Here is an 11,634-nt window from a genome sequence, read left to right as displayed (position 1 = left end):
TGAAACTATCCTTTGCTATATGCATTTTTTTTGTTAATTTAAGTAATCAAAACTGGGATTGATATTTTTGCTCTTTTATTTTTACTTGAAGTACAATAACTTTTACCATTTTAATTTGTTTGAATAGTATATTGACAGTATAGTTTTCTTTAAAAAATCCACTTAATTTTCTTTACCCTATTATTAAAAGGGTAATTGACAAAAACAAACTACATTGTCACCAGAAGAGCAATACAAAATGTACAAGTGATATATTAAAATCATCTTTCCAGCTTGAATTTCAATGATGCATTGGGGCAACGATTTTGTGAGAAACATCTTCACCCTTAAATAAAGATTTTCTTAATTCCTTACCTGTGTGCTAATTAGATATCACCTTGTTTTCACATTAAACAGACTTCCACATGAGAAAGCAGCAAGGATGCAGTGGCGTTAATGTTTCCTGGTGTCAACCTGTATTATTTCAGTAGAAATTGAAATGAGGATGCATCTTGCTGCCTTTCCAATGAAGCAAGTTTAATTTAGTAATAGGTGAAAAACCATCCCTACAAAGGTGTTCATCAGAGACTTGGCTTTGTGGACACTTTTCAGAGAACAAATTTGTTAGGATAAAAATAAAGCCAGAAAATGAAGAGCTGTTTAATCACTCAATTGGATTTTTTTTGCCAGCATATTTCTTTTTCTCTGCAACCCACTGCTAAATTGTGCTTCCTAGCTGTTTTTATAAAATCAATGAATCAAATCTAACTCTGATTACATCAGAGAAGGCCAGGTACCCTACAACATAACAGGGGGTTTGAAATTTTGACTTGTCTACTTAAAGATCACCAAAATCTGATAACAAGGTCAATTACGTCCCTGAGTGGGATTGAACCACCAACCTTTTGGTTAGTAGCCAGACACACTAACCAATTGCGCCACAGAGACACTTTGTAAAAATTATATACTGACAAAGACTAATAAGCATACATCTAGAACGTTTCCTAGAAAAACTTTAAAAAGTCAATAATCTGGAGAGTTTTTGTAAGATGTTTCTTCCATCAACCAACGAAGAAACACATTGGTACTTTCCCATGATGAGTGAGTGCTTCAGGATCTCTTGCACTTATATGTGCAGCAGAGTACAGCAATGGAAGCATGCTGGGCCCATAACCCAGAGGTAGGCAGATTGAAACTATCCTTTGCTATATGCATTTTTTTTTGTTAATTTAAGTAATCAAAACTGGGATTGATATTTTTTCTCTTTTATTTTTACTTAAAGTACAATAACTTTTACCATTTTAATTTGTTTTAATAGTATATTGACAGTATAGTTTTCTTTAAAAAATCCACTTAATTTTCTTTACCCTATTATTAAAAGGGTAATTGACAAAAACAAACTACATTGTCACCAGAAGAGCAATACAAAATGTACAAGTGATATATTAAAATCATCTTTCCAGCTTGAATTTCAATGATGCATTGGGGCAACGATTTTGTGAGAAACATCTTCACCCTTAAATAAAGATTTTCTTAATTCCTTACCTGTGTGCTAATTAGATATCACCTTGTTTTCACATTAAACAGACTTCTACATGAGAAAGCAGCAAGGATGCAGTGGCGTTAATGTTTCCTGGTGTCAACCTGTATTATTTCAGTAGACATTGAAATGAGGATGCATCTTGCTGCCTTTCCAATGAAGCAAGTTTAATTTAGTAATAGGTGAAAAACCATCCCTACAAAGGTGTTAATCAGAGACTTGGCTTTGTGGACACTTTTCAGAGAACAAATTTGTTAGCATAAAAATAAAGCCAGAAAATGAAGAGCTGTTTAATCACTCAATTGGATTTTTTTTGCCAGCATATTTCTTTTTCTCTGCAACCCACTGCTAAATTGTGCTTCCTAGCTGTTTTTATAAAATCAATGAATCAAATCTAACTCTGATTACATCAGAGAAGGCCAGGTACCCTACACCAGAACAGGGGGTTTGAAATTTTGACTTGTCTACTTAAAGATCACCAAAATCTGATAACAAGGTCAATTACGTCCCTGGTTGGGATTGAACCACCAACCATTTGGTTAGTAGTCGGACACACTAACCGATTGCGCCACAGAGACACTTTGCAAAATGCACATACTGACAAAGGCTAATAAGCATACATCTAGAACGTTTCCTAGAAAGACTTTAAAAAGTCAATAATCTGGAGAGTTTTTGTAAAATGTTTCTTCCATCAACCAACGAAGAAACACATTGGTACTTTCCCATGATGAGTGAGTGCTTCAGGATCTCTTGCACTTACATGTGCAGCAGAGTACTGCAATGGAAGCATGCTGGGCCCATAACCCAGAGGTAGGCAGATTGAAACTATCCTTTGCTATATGCATTTTTTTTGTTAATTTAAGTAATCAAAACTGGGATTGATATTTTTGCTCTTTTATTTTTACTTGAAGTACAATAACTTTTACCATTTTAATTTGTTTGAATAGTATATTGACAGTATAGTTTTCTTTAAAAAAATCCACTTAATTTTCTTTACCCTATTATTAAAAGGGTAATTGACAAAAACAAACTACATTGTCACCAGAAGAGCAATACAAAATGTACAAGTGATATATTAAAATCATCTTTCCAGCTTGAATTTCAATGATGCATTGGGGCAACGATTTTGTGAGAAACATCTTCACCCTTAAATAAAGATTTTCTTAATTCCTTACCTGTGTGCTAATTAGATATCACCTTGTTTTCACATTAAACAGACTTCTACATGAGAAAGCAGCAAGGATGCAGTGGCGTTAATGTTTCCTGGTGTCAACCTGTATTATTTCAGTAGACATTGAAATGAGGATGCATCTTGCTGCCTTTCCAATGAAGCAAGTTTAATTTAGTAATAGGTGAAAACCATCCCTACAAAGGTGTTAATCAGAGACTTGGCTTTGTGGACACTTTTCAGAGAACAAATTTGTTAGCATAAAAATAAAGCCAGAAAATGAAGAGCTGTTTAATCACTCAATTGGATTTTTTTTGCCAGCATATTTCTTTTTCTCTGCAACCCACTGCTAAATTGTGCTTCCTAGCTGTTTTTATAAAATCAATGAATCAAATCTAACTCTGATTACATCAGAGAAGGCCAGGTACCCTACACCAGAACAGGGGGTTTGAAATTTTGACTTGTCTACTTAAAGATCACCAAAATCTGATAACAAGGTCAATTACGTCCCTGGTTGGGATCTAACCACCAACCATTTGGTTAGTAGCCAGACACACAAACCAATTGCGCCACAGAGACACGTTGCAAAAAGCACATACTGACAAAGGCTAATAAGCATACATCTAGAACGTTTCCTAGAAAAACTTTAAAAAGTCAATAATCTGGAGAGTTTTTGTAAGATGTTTCTTCCATCAACCAACGAAGAAACACATTGGTACTTTCCCATGATGAGTGAGTGCTTCAGGATCTCTTGCACTTACATGTGCAGCAGAGTACTGCAATGGAAGCATGCTGGGCCCATAACCTAGAGGTAGGCAGATTGAAACTATCCTTTGCTATATGCATTTTTTTTTGTTAATTTAAGTAATCAAAACTGGGATTGATATTTTTGCTCTTTTATTTTTACTTAAAGTACAATAACTTTTACCATTTTAATTTGTTTTAATAGTATATTGACAGTATAGTTTTCTTTAAAAAATCCACTTAATTTTCTTTACCCTATTATTAAAAGGGTAATTGACAAAAACAAACTACATTGTCACCAGAAGAGCAATACAAAATGTACAAGTGATATATTAAAATCATCTTTCCAGCTTGAATTTCAATGATGCATTGGGGCAACGATTTTGTGAGAAACATCTTCACCCTTAAATAAAGATTTTCTTAATTCCTTACCTGTGTGCTAAATAGATATCACCTTGTTTTCACATTAAACAGACTTCTACATGAGAAAGCAGCAAGGATGCAGTGGCGTTAATGTTTCCTGGTGTCAACCTGTATTATTTCAGTAGACATTGAAATGAGGATGCATCTTGCTGCCTTTCCAATGAAGCAAGTTTAATTTAGTAATAGGTGAAAAACCATCCCTACAAAGGTGTTAATCAGAGACTTGGCTTTGTGGACACTTTTCAGAGAACAAATTTGTTAGCATAAAAATAAAGCCAGAAAATGAAGAGCTGTTTAATCACTCAATTGGATTTTTTTTGCCAGCATATTTCTTTTTCTCTGCAACCCACTGCTAAATTGTGCTTCCTAGCTGTTTTTATAAAATCAATAAATCAAATCTAACTCTGATTACATCAGAGAAGGCCAGGTACCCTACACCAGAACAGGGGGTTTGAAATTTTGACTTGTCTACTTAAAGATCACCAAAATCTGATAACAAGGTCAATTACGTCCCTGGGTGGGATTGAACCACCAACCATTTGGTTAGTAGCCAGACACACTAACCAATTGCGCCACAGAGACACTTTGCAAAAAGCACATACTGACAAAGGCTAATAAGCATACATCTAGAACGTTTCCTAGAAAAACTTTAAAAAGTCAATAATCTGGAGAGTTTTTGTAAGATGTTTCTTTCATCAACCAACGAAGAAACACATTGGTACTTTCCCATGATGACTGAGTGCTTCAGGATCTCTTGCACTTACATGTGCAGCAGAGTACTGCAATGGAAGCATGCTGGGCCCATAACCCAGAGGTAGGCAGATTGAAACTATCCTTTGCTATATGCATTTTTTTTGTTAATTTAAGTAATCAAAACTGGGATTGATATTTTTGCTCTTTTATTTTTACTTACCATTTTAATTTGTTTTAATAGTATATTGACAGTATAGTTTTCTTTAAAAAATCCACTTAATTTTCTTTACCCTATTATTAAAAGGGTAATTGACAAAAACAAACTACATTGTCACCAGAAGAGCAATACAAAATGTACAAGTGATATATTAAAATCATCTTTCCAGCTTGAATTTCAATGATGCATTGGGGCAACGATTTTGTGAGAAACATCTTCACCCTTAAATAAAGATTTTCTTAATTCCTTACCTGTGTGCTAATTAGATATCACCTTGTTTTCACATTAAACAGACTTCCACATGAGAAAGCAGCAAGGATGCAGTGGCGTTAATGTTTCCTGGTGTCAACCCGTATTATTTCAGTAGACATTGAAATGAGGATGCATCTTGCTGCCTTTCCAATGAAGCAAATTAAATTTAGTAATAGGTGAAAAACCATCCCTACAAAGGTGTTAATCAGAGACTTGGCTTTGTGGACACTTTTCAGAGAACAAATTTGTTAGCATAAAAATAAAGCCAGAAAATGAAGAGCTGTTTAATCACTCAATTGGATTTTTTTGCCAGCATATTTCTTTTTCTCTGCAACCCACTGCTAAATTGTGCTTCCTAGCTGTTTTTATAAAATCACTGAATCAAATCTAACTCTGATTACATCAGAGAAGGCCAGGTACTCTACACCATAAGAGGGGGTTTGAAATTTTGACTTGTCTACTTAAAGATCACCAAAATCTGATAACAAGGTCAATTACGTCCCTGGGTGGGATTGAACCACCAACCTTTTGGTTTTTAGCCGTACACACTAACTGATTGCGCCACAGAGAGACTTTGCAAAAGTATATACTGAAAAAGGCTAATAAGCATTCATCTAAAACGTTTCCTAGAAAAACTTTAAAAAGTCAATAATCTGGAGAGTTTTTGTAAGATGTTTCTTCCATCCACCAACGAAGAAACACATTGGTACTTTCCCATGATGAGTGAGTGCTTCAGGATCTCTTGCACTTACATGTGCAGCAGAGTACTGCAATGGAAGCATGCTGGGCCCATAACCCAGAGGTAGGCAGATTAAAACTATCCTCTGCTATATGCATTTTTTTTGTTAATTAAAGTAATCCAAAACTGGGATTGATATTTTTGCTCTTTTATTTTTCATTAAAGTACAATAACTTTTACAATTTTAATTTGTTTTAATAGTATATTGAAAGTATTGTTTTCTTTTAAAAATCCACTTAATTTTCTTTACCCTATTATTAAAATGGTAATTGACAAAAACAAACTACATTGTCACCAGAAGAGCAATACAAAATGTACAAGTGATATATTAAAATCATCTTTCCAGCTTGAATTTCAATGATGCATTGGGGCAACGATTTTGTGAGAAACATTTTCACCCTTAAATAAAGATTTTCTTAATTCCTTACCTGTGTGCTAATTAGATATCACCTTGTTTTCACATTAAACAGACTTCCACATGAGAAAGCAGCAAGGATGCAGTGGCGTTAATGTTTCCTGGTGTCAACCTGTATTATTTCAGTAGACATTGAAATGAGGATGCATCTTGCTGCCTTTCCAATGAAGCAAGTTTAATTTAGTAATAGGTGAAAAACCATCCTTACAAAGGTGTTAATCAGAGACTTGGCTTTGTGGACACTTTTCAGAGAACAAATTTGTTAGCATAAAAATAAAGCCAGAAAATGAAGAGCTGTTTAATCACTCAATTGGATTTTTTTGCCAGCATATTTCTTTTTCTCTGCAACCCACTGCTAAATTGTGCTTCCTAGCTGTTTTTATAAAATCACTGAATCAAATCTAACTCTGATTACATCAGAGAAGGCCAGGTACCCTACACCATAAGAGGGGGTTTGAAATTTTGACTTGTCTACTTAAAGATCACCAAAATCTGATAACAAGGTCAATTACGTCACTGGGTGGGATTGAGCCACCAACCTTTTAATTAATAGCCATACACACTAACTGATTGCGCCACAGAGACACTTTGCAAAAAGTACATACTGACAAAGTCTAATAAGCATACATCTAGAACGTTTCCTAGAAAAACTTTAAAAAGTCAATAATCTGGAGAGTTTTTGTAAGATGTTTCTTCCATCAACCAATGAAGAAACACATTGGTACTTTCCCATGATGAGTGAGTGCTTCAGGATCTCTTGCACTTACATGTGCAGCAAAGTACTGCAATGGAAGCATGCTGGGCCCATTACCCAGAGGTAGTCAGATTGAAACTATCCTCTGCTATATGCATTTTTTTTGTTAATTAAAGTAATCAAAACTGGGATTGATATTTTTGCTCTTTTATTTTTACTTAAAGTACAATAACTTTTACCATTTTAATTTGTTTTAATAGTATATTGACAGTATAGTTTTCTTTAAAAAATCCACTTAATTTTCTTTACCCTATTATTAAAAGGGTAATTGACAAAAACAAACTACATTGTCACCAGAAGAGCAATACAAAATGTACAAGTGATATATTAAAATCATCTTTCCAGCTTGAATTTCAATGATGCATTGGGGCAACGATTTTGTGAGAAACATCTTCACCCTTAAATAAAGATTTTCTTAATTCCTTACCTGTGTGCTAATTAGATATCACCTTGTTTTCACATTAAACAGTCTTCTACATGAGAAAGCAGCAAGGATGCAGTGGCGTTAATGTTTCCTGGTGTCAACCTGTATTATTTCAGTAGACATTGAAATGAGGATGCATCTTGCTGCCTTTCCAATGAAGCAAGTTTAATTTAGTAATAGGTGAAAAACCATCCCTACAAAGGTGTTAATCAGAGACTTGGCTTTGTGGACACTTTTCAGAGAACAAATTTGTTAGCATAAAAATAAAGCCAGAAAATGAAGAGCTGTTTAATCACTCAATTGGATTTTTTTTGCCAGCATATTTCTTTTTCTCTGCAACCCACTGCTAAATTGTGCTTCCTAGCTGTTTTTATAAAATCAATGAATCAAATCTAACTCTGATTACATCAGAGAAGGCCAGGTACCCTACACCATAACAGGGGGTTTGAAATTTTGACTTGTCTACTTAAAGATCACCAAAATCTGATAACAAGGTCAATTACATCCCTGGTTGGGATTGAACCACCAACCTTTTGGTTAGTAGCTGGACACACTAACCGATTGCGCCACAGAGACACTTTGCGAAAATTACATACTGACAAAGGCTAATAAGCATACATCTAGAACGTTTCCTAGAAAAACTTTAAAAAGTCTATAATCTGGAGAGTTTTTGTAAGATGTTTCTTCCATCAACCAATGAAAAAACACATTGGTACTTTCCCATGATGAGTGAGTGCTTCAGGATCTCTTGCACTTACATGTGCAGCAGAGTACTGCAATGGAAGCATGCTGGGCCCATAACCCAGAGGTAGGCAGATTGAAACTATCCTTTGCTATATGCATTTTTTTTTGTTAATTTAAGTAATCAAAACTGGGATTGATATTTTTGCTCTTTTATTTTTACTTAAAGTACAATAACTTTTACCATTTTAATTTGTTTTAATAGTATATTGACAGTATAGTTTTCTTTAAAAAATCCACTTAATTTTCTTTACCCTATTATTAAAAGGGTAATTGACAAAAACAAACTACATTGTCACCAGAAGAGCAATACAAAATGTACAAGTGATATATTAAAATCATCTTTCCAGCTTGAATTTCAATGATGCATTGGGGCAACGATTTTGTGAGAAACATCTTCACCCTTAAATAAAGATTTTCTTAATTCCTTACCTGTGTGCTAATTACATGTCACCTTGTTTTCACATAAAACAGACTTCTACATGAGAAAGCAGCAAGGATGCAGTGGCGTTAATGTTTCCTGGTGTCAACCTGTATTATTTCAGTAGACATTGAAATGAGGATGCATCTTGCTGCCTTTCCAATGAAGCAAGTTTAATTTAGTAATAGGTGAAAAACCATCCTTACAAAGGTGTTAATCAGAGACTTGGCTTTGTGGACACTTTTCAAAGAACAAATTTGTTAGCATAAAAATAAAGCCAGAAAATGAAGAGCTGTTTAATCACTCAATTGGATTTTTCTACCAGCATATTTTTTTCTCTGCAACCCATTGCTAAATTGTGCTTCCTAGCTGTTTTTTATAAAATCACTGAATCAAATCTAACTCCGATTACATCAGAGAAGGCCAGGTACCCTACACCAAAAGAGGGGGTTTGAAATTTTGACTTGTCTACTTAAATATCACCAAAACCTTATCACAAGGTCAATCATGTCCCTGGGTGGGATTGAACCACCAACCTTTTGGTTAGTAGCCAGACACACTAACCGATTGCGCCACAGAGACACTTTGCAAAAAGTACATACTGACAAAGGCTAATAAGCATTAATCTAGAACGTTTCCTAGAAAAACTTTAAAAAGTCAATAATCTGGAGAGTTTTTGTAAGAATTTTCTTAAATCAACCAACGAAGAAACACATTGGTACTTTCCCATGATGAGTGAGTGCTTCAGGTTCTCTTGCACTTACATGTGCAGCAGAGTACTGCAATGGAAGCATGCTGGGCCCATAACCCAGAGGTAGGCAGATTGAAACTATCCTCTGCTATATGCATTTTTTTTGTTAAAGTAATCCAAAACTGGGATTGATATGTTAGCTATTTTTTATTTAATTAAAGTACAATAACTTTTACCATTTTAATTTGTTTTAATAGTATATTGACAGTATTGTTTTCTTTCAAAAATCCACTTAATTGTCTTTACCCTATTATTAAAATGGTAATTGACAAAAACAAACTACATTGTCACCAGAAGAGCAATACAAAATGTACAAGTGATATATTAAAATCATCTTTCCAGCTTGAATTTCAATGATGCATTGGGGCAACGATTTTGTGAGAAACATCTTCACCCTTAAATAAAGATTTTCTTAATTCCTTACCTGTGTGCTAATTAGATATCACCTTGTTTTCACATTAAACAGTCTTCCACATGAGAAAGCAGCAAGGATGCATTGGCGTTAATGTTTCCTGGTGTCAACCTGTATTATTTCAGTAGACATTGAAATGAGGATGCATCTTGCTGCCTTTCCAATGAAGCAAGTTTAATTTAGTAATAGGTGAAAAACCATCCTTACAAAGGTGTTCATCAGAGACTTGGCTTTGTGGACACTTTTCAGAGAACATATTTGTTAGCATAAAAATAAAGCCAGAAAATGAAGAGCTGTTTAATCACTCAATTGGATTTTTTTGCCAGCATATTTCTTTGTCTATGCAACCCACTGCTAAATTGTGCTTCCTAGCTGTTTTTATAAAATCACTGAATCAAATCTAACTCTGATTACATCAGAGAAGGCCAGGTACCCTACACCATAAGAGGGGATTTGAAATTTTGACTTGTCTACTTAAAGATCACCAAAATCTGATAACAAGGTCAATTACGTCCCTGGGTGGGATTGAACCACCAACCTTTTGGTTAATAGCCGTGCACACTAACTGAATGCGCCACAAAGACACTTTACAAAGTCCTTACTGACAAAGGCTAATAAGCATTCATCTAAAACGTTTCCTAGAAAAACTTTAAAAAGTCAATAATCTGGAGAGTTTTTGTAAAATGTTTCTTCCATCAACCAACGAAGAAACACATTGGTACTTTCCCATGATGAGTGAGTGCTTCAGGATCTCTTGCACTTACATGTGCAGCAGAGTACAGCAATGGAAGCATGCTGGGCCCATAACCCAGCGGTAGGCAGATTGAAACTATCCTCTGCTATATGCATTTTTTTTTGTTAATTAAAGTAATCCAAAACTGGGATTGATATTTTGGCTCTTTTATTTTTACTTAAAGTACAATAACTTTTACCATTTTAATTTGTTTTAATAGTATATTGACAGTATTGTTTTCTTTCAAAAATCCACTTAATTTTCTTTACCCTATTATTAAAATGGTAATTGACAAAAACAAACTACATTGTCACCAGAAGAGCAATACAAAATGTACAAGTGATATATTAAAATCATCTTTCCAGCTTGAATTTCAATGATGCATTGGGGCAACGATTTTGTGAGAAACATCTTCACCCTTAAATAAAGATTTTCTTAATTCCTTACCTGTGTGCTAATTAGATATCACCTTGTTTTCACATTAAACAGACTTCCACATGAGAAAGCAGCAAGGATACAGTGGCGTTAATGTTTCCTGGTGTCAACCTGTATTATTTCAGTAGACATTGAATTGAGGATGCATCTTGCTGCCTTTCCAATGAAGCAAGTTTAATTTAGTAATAGGTGAAAAACCATCCCTACAAAGGTGTTAATCTAAGACTTGGCTTTGTGGACACTTTTCAAAGAACAAATTTGTTAGCATAAAAATAAAGCCAGAAAATGAAGAGCTGTTTAATCACTCAATTGGATTTTTTTTGCCAGCATATTTCTTTTTCTCTGCAACCCACTGCTAAATTGTGCTTCCTAGCTGTTTTTATAAAATCACTGAATCAAATCTAACTACATCAGAGAAGGCCAGGTACCCTACACCATAAGAGGGGGTTTGAAATTTTGACTTGTCTACTTAAAGATCACCAAAATCTGATAACAAGGTCAATTACGTCCCTGGTTGGGATTAAACCACCAACCTTTTGGTTAGTAGCCGGACACACTAACCGATTGCGCCACAGAGACACTTTGCAAAAAGTGCATACTGACAAAGTCTAATAAGCATACATTTAGAACGTTTCCTAGAAAAACTTTAAAAAGTCAATAATCTGGAGAGTTTTTGTAAGATGTTTCTTCCATCAACCAATGAAGAAACACATTGGTACTTTCCCATGATGAGTGAGTGCTTCAGGATCTCTTGCACTTACATGTGCAGCAGAGTACTGCAATGGAAGCATGC

General features: G+C 34.6%; 3 non-coding genes across 3 annotated transcripts; all 3 read right to left on the bottom strand.

Moving 5' to 3' along the window:
- Window positions 1-853: 853 nt before the first annotated feature.
- Window positions 854-927, bottom strand: TRNAS-ACU (transfer RNA serine (anticodon ACU)). The gene has a single exon. It is a non-coding gene; the product is annotated as a tRNA-Ser (tRNA).
- Window positions 928-4,362: 3,435 nt separating this feature from the next.
- Window positions 4,363-4,436, bottom strand: TRNAS-ACU (transfer RNA serine (anticodon ACU)). Its single transcript has one exon. It is a non-coding gene; the product is annotated as a tRNA-Ser (tRNA).
- Window positions 4,437-9,018: 4,582 nt separating this feature from the next.
- Window positions 9,019-9,092, bottom strand: TRNAS-ACU (transfer RNA serine (anticodon ACU)). The gene has a single exon. It is a non-coding gene; the product is annotated as a tRNA-Ser (tRNA).
- Window positions 9,093-11,634: the final 2,542 nt, after the last annotated feature.

This window comes from Pseudophryne corroboree, chromosome 8, assembly GCF_028390025.1.
Source record: "Pseudophryne corroboree isolate aPseCor3 chromosome 8, aPseCor3.hap2, whole genome shotgun sequence".
Lineage (NCBI taxonomy): Eukaryota > Metazoa > Chordata > Amphibia > Anura > Myobatrachidae > Pseudophryne > Pseudophryne corroboree.
The sequence above is the reverse complement of the archived record's forward strand: the minus strand, read 5'-3'. Positions and strand labels throughout refer to the sequence as shown.